Source organism: Centruroides sculpturatus, unplaced genomic scaffold (assembly GCF_000671375.1).
Source record: "Centruroides sculpturatus isolate CEXI.00-Female unplaced genomic scaffold, Cexi_2.0 scaffold67, whole genome shotgun sequence".
Taxonomy (NCBI): Eukaryota; Metazoa; Arthropoda; class Arachnida; order Scorpiones; family Buthidae; genus Centruroides; species Centruroides sculpturatus.
Window position 1 is genome coordinate 493,983 of NW_019384305.1, and position 6,258 is coordinate 500,240.

The following is a 6,258-nucleotide window of genomic DNA, read 5'->3' on the forward strand; positions in this document are numbered from 1 at the left end:
TCTCTTCATAATTTAAGCTTATAACGAGAGAAAATTGACAGAAAGTGAAGGTTTCATCTTGCTCTTAACTCATTATTATTATTATTTTTTCTTTTTTGAATTAATTATAAAATAAATCTGTTTAAACTTTAAATATTTTTAAATTTAAATATTTAAATATTGTTTAAAATCAATTTTCTTTTATTTATATATGTTTTAGAGCCTTAAAAAAACCGAGTAAAAAAAAGTCGAAGATAATAAGACACGACAGATAAGCCGCAATTTAATTAAAGTTTTAAACAAATTTCCACGAATAAATTATATTATATAATGTGAAAAAATTAAAATTCTTCAACAATTCTTTTTTTTTTTAATGCTAATTTTTAATTTTTTGATACATATTTTAAGTTATTAATCTGGTTTAATGACCCGAGTCATATTAACAAAACGGTAATAAAGGAATATTGAAGAAGAGAACGTTTTTTTCTTCTTCTTCCTTGTTTGCTGAAGAACAAAAAGGTTTTATTTATGATTAAAAACAATTCAAACAGAGCTGTCACTTGTCATAATTCATTCGTTGACTTGTGCCAGTGTTAATTTTTGTCACGAGTTTTAATTTGAGTCATTAGCATTTTGACAGAGTGTCGTTTCGTTGCACTCGACCCCCCTTTATCACTAATAAATTACTGTATTTATTCGCGTAGGAGAAGCATTATGAGATCGAAATTAAAATCATCCTAAACGATGAAAGAGTAAACAATAAAAATTATGAAAATTATCTCATTCAAAATGATTAGAACATTTATCACTTCAACAGTTTGTAGTTAACCAGAGATGTATTTTTTATTTATTAAAAATATTATAATCTATGTAAAAATGTTAATTCTTATTATCTATCAGAGATTTATAATGTCCTTTATTCGTAAACAATGAGTATAAACTCATAAATGAGTGTGCATGAATCAGTAAATGACAATGCATAAAAATCTATAATAAGAGAGCATAAATACAAGTCGACCCCCCCCTATAACACTGTTGATTTTTCTGTTTTATATGAATTCCATGTTGTAAGAGTCACTTAGATTTTACAAATACTTGAGCCGTTCACAGCCCGGTAAAATCTAAGCGACTCGTACAACATGGAATTCATATAAAACGGAAAAATCAACAGTGTTATAGGGGGGTCGACTTGTATTAAGACATTAAAAAGTGATGAAAATAATCATTTTTTTTAAAAGAAAATCGTCCGTTATCTTAAGAATTTCAGTAAGAATGAATGTTTACATAAGAGTCCAAGTTCGATTTCTAGCAAAATAAATTATATTTTACGTAATAAAAGAAATATTATCTGTCTATAAAATGTTTATTATGAGTTCTGACGAATCTGAAAGCTTATTAGAAATTAATTTAATCATTAAAATCTAGTGTAAACTCATAAATAGTGAATACAACAAAAAGCTTCCCCCATTTAAAATGAGTACAAATCATCAAATTTTAAGGATAAAAAACAAAAAAGAATCTCCCATAAACTCTAGTTATAATGAGTTTTTACATAAGAGTCCGGATTCGATTTCTAACACGCAAAAATGCCATTTTTCGTATTAAAAATTCATTTTTTAAATACTAAAAAAAACCCCCTAAGATATACAAATCGATAGGAGCAATCTAGAAGATAGTCTGGTTAACTTTTATCAACAAATTAATGTTTAATCTCTTGTACGTAGCGCGTGTTGTCCACGCGACTAAAGATCGAAGGTCGAAAGGTCATACAAATGCTAAAATAACAGGGTGAAAAAACTAGATAGAGAAACAAACCGTTAGTTAGAGGTTTGCATCTGTCAACTGTTAGGGGTTGATGTTGGTGACAAACGAGATAAACCTCACGTCTACAGACTTAACTAAACATTTACTAATACTTTGATTGTAGATTTATCACGTGATTAATCGCCAAAATTTCTTTATTAATCGATTATTTATTCAGTTTTTTTTTAAATAAAAATCGATACCTTCTTTGTCTTCTTCATTTTAAATCAGATAAATGCGTATTCTTTCAAACAAAACGCCTCATTAATACGCTCTCCCCTATTCGAAATAATGAAAATTTATCGAATATAACGCCTTTTTTTCCTTTGTCTTAAGATATAAAGTTAAAACTCCCCACAAGGAGTCGATAAAGACGTACGACAACGACAGCATCCGATAATAAAAAACACAAAATGGAGGAAAGAAGGGATGGATTAATCACTATAAAACTTATTATAAATGGTAGATGGATGAGGTTATATTATTCTGAACCTTGAGCTTAATGAGCTTGGATTACAAAAACATAAACAGCCTAATTATAGACGAGTACATTGTATCTCCTCTTACGATCTTCCATCCTTCAATGAAGGGGAGGATGCGTGTATTCTTCTAGTCGATTATATATTGTTAAACGGTTGAGAAAAATATAAGAGATACATTTACTACGTTACTAAACACTTAAGTAAAACTAGGAAGGAACGTAAGTGTAAAAAAAAATTGTATTTATTTATCCTTATTGGAACTATTTTTGTTTCTATCTGATAAGATTGTATCGAAACGGAGTATATGGATGGAATCCAAGAGTAAATCCAATATGGTTGCCTCCGTTTCCCCCCCTTTTTACTAAGGGAAGAACTAGGGTCATTCACCCGACCCTAGTAATTAGACCTTTATCCGAGTTTCTTTAGTAGATCCTACCCTTAAGGGGTCTAATTTTTTGCGCATGGCTTTTCTGGGGTACAGTTGTTGTCTGTCACGCCAAAGAAGGCGCCTTCACTCCTTGCTCTTTTTTTTTTTTTTCCTCCTCTTTCTTTCGTTCTCTTTGTTAATAATTTGCACGGATCAGACCGTTTCCGGTATAATCTACACAACAATATAGCTTAAATTCTCATTTTACGGCTTTTACGTTAATTATATTAGTGGGAAGCCCACTAATAAAAAAAAACCTCCGTCGTGTTTTAAGCATGTGAAATGGCTTTCTTGCGTAAGAAAAAGTTCAAGTTTCGAGCTCTTTTACGTTATAAAATGGAAGGATTTGTCACGAATTTTTAAGAAATCGTAACTTTAATACTCCCCCTCCTCCCTCCGAAAGTGTTGACGATTATATAAATTAGTAGAAAAATCAATAGAGTAAGATAGGTGTAACATAGATTTGTATAAATGTAAATGGATAATTAACAATATTTCTCAGTAATTGCTCGAATTGCGAGACTATTGCGAAATATGTGTCGTAGAAAACACGTAAAGCTGCCAACTTTCCTCGTTTCACAGGTATTTTCCTCTGAGAAAATAAGCATTAAAAGTTAAAATACTAATAAATTGTATACGTAGATTAAAAATTCTATCAATTTATTCATTGTTTATCGAATATATATTCGAGGAAATATCAAAAAATCGAAGATAAAACGGAGTGAATCACGCCATAGTTCCATACCAGAGCATCTAAGAAAGCATCGTTTAATGTTTGTTTTACGAACTCTGTACGCTCTCAAATGTTTGTTTATTGGATTTTTCTCGTTCGTTGAACTCGTACGTTCGTACTAATGTAGTTATTCTTTTACTAACTTATCGAGAATAATCATTAATGAATTTCGAATATCACGCAACTCTGAACCATCTTCACGCAAACTACCGGCTTTTTCACACCTACAATGCTAAATTAAATCGATAGAACAATGAGGTCAAGCTCTCGTTTATCAACTGTTTCGTGTATTAGTAGTGAGTTGTTCTCATGAACAGTCCACAAATTATATTCTAGCGATTGTATTCGCGAAGGAGCAGAATCCTCCCCTCTCCTCCTTTCCGTACTCTGGTATGAAAATCGAGTCTTATTAATCTTTGTTTAACGGTGTTTATGGCAGATTTATGTTAAATTCTATCATTTGGGATGCGTTTTTCTAAGAGCAGAAAGGGGGGGATGAAGTAAAGAATTGCGTAAAGGAGAGAGAGAGAGAGAGAGGGGGGGGTGGTGAAGTGTCGTATGATTGAGTTAATGTAGACGAGTTTTGCGTCATTCTAAATCTGCGAAAACTAATTTAAAATTTATAATAGGACGGCTTCTAAATATAATATCGATAATACAATTATAATACAAAGGAAACAGGTTTTTCGGGCATCAATAAAAACATTAACAGACAAGAAAAAAAAAAAAAAAAAAAATGGAGAGGGAGAGGGAAAGAGAGGGAGAGAAAGAGAGAGAGAGAGGGAACTAGTAATAATTAAGCTTAAAGGCGCTTTCCTCTTTCGGCACAGTCTGTCGCGAGTTGGTGGGAAAAGCCCGTTTTCCCGGCAGATGTCGATGATGGACAAAGTAATGGACGGACCCGGAGCAGAATTAGGAGCTTTTTAAAAGTCTTTCCCGTCCGTTTGCGTTGGCTGACTAACGGAACGCATCGTTTAGTATATCAAGGTAAAGTCAGTTCCGAACGAGTGGAGAATGCAGGAGAGCGCGTAGCTACCTCTGCTCAGACACGGTCACGTGCCGACACCATTCATTTCTTTAGCGTCCGGGGAGATGGGGAAAGCCGTCTCTTCCCTCCCATCCTCGTCCAGGTAATTACACCGACACCCCGGTTACTATCAATATTAAATGGGCGACGATACGGGGCAGGTTAGATGGGCGGAGAAAATGTCAGCCGACGTCTTTGTCACACAAACAGCCAGGCAGCGGCGGCGTCCGATTCCGGAACCGAAATTTCGATCGACCCAAACTATCGCATCCGACCAGGGAAATTAAATTACAAAGCGCTAAGTGAAATCTATGGCTGTTATTTTAGCCCCAGCGCCACTGACCGCCCGGAATGACAATCGAGTGGATCTCTCAATGCAGATCGTCTACCGGAACTAAATCTCCCATGTTACCAACTCTGTTGTTTAGAAAATGCCCGTTTCTTTCTATTAACCAAGGAAAGAAACAATTTGTTGTGGTCTGTTTCAGCAGACGGAACTCTTTGATCAGACGTTGAACCCGATGCAGGACTAGACTGCGAGAACACAAACCACCCGCAGTGAACTCCCCAGCAACGGTCAGATTCTTCGTATCGTCTAGAAACTAAATATCCGAGAAGGCATCGCACTTAATTAATGACGAGTTTTATAAATAATTATCGACGAGATGAAATAATGCCCGGGAACCAACACCCGCGAGTTTGCAGCAACTCTTCTCTACCCCGTGGCAACAAATATCTAAAGGGAAATCCCGCATTTGTATGCCAGTATTTATTTTCTTTTTTTCCTATCGTATATTTGCTAAATTATATCCTGTTTAACTCACGATTTTTAAAAAAATTGTTGTCTGCAAACCGGATTACGATTTTACCCATTCAATTAATGTCCTTTTATGTATTTACCGACGGTTCTCGGAACCTTCTGCAAAATACCAAAACAGTTGAGGACGTCGAAAACGTCCCGTTTTAGGAAGATGCGCTGGAGCATAAAACGAGCGATTTGATGAATCGGACGCTCAAATAATAGCATGGCCGATGTATTCGTCGATAAGGAATTTTGCCATTCGGAACTTTTGGGAAAACCAGTTTGCGGAATAAAGTATAAAAAAATGATAAAAAAAAAAGAAATGAGCATGCGGGAATCGTGTTCGATAATTGATTAATCGAATAAAAGTAGAAAATCCGAGCCATTCTAGTGTAAACTTATCCGGTTTCTCCGCTTTTTTCGTCTCTTTTCTCCGGGCGGATCATCACCGGTTTAAACTCGTCCGGCGATACTTAAATGAGCAAAAATGTAACAGCCAGCACAGTTGTCCATTATATGAAAACTAGCGAAAGGACGAAACAAATTTACATCCTCTTTCGCTCTCTCTCTCCATTCTCTCTCTCGGCACTTGTATACTAGTGGCTGAAAAATGGCGCCTGGCAGCTATTTGGTTGCGTTCCGATTCATTTACATACTGATTTGTCTGCACCAGATCTGGGGCCATTGGTTGAAGACGATACGCCATTTATCACTGTCAAACACCGTCTCTACATTGTTATTAATATCTGCATTTTGCATCGGAATCCAAGACCGCTGGGATGGTTTTCCCTTTTGATTCGATGATGCTGCCACTGGCCATTCCCCTGTCGGCCGTTACTAATTAGGGATGTAGTCTTCGTGCCAGCAAACGCCCAGTCGTTCGAAGAGCGAAAGAAAATAAGGGGGCAAAAATAGAGACAGACGGAGAATAGGAGGCCCCGAACATGACATAAAGCGCAGTAATGACAATTTATTCACATCCACATACACTGGCGATAAAATAAC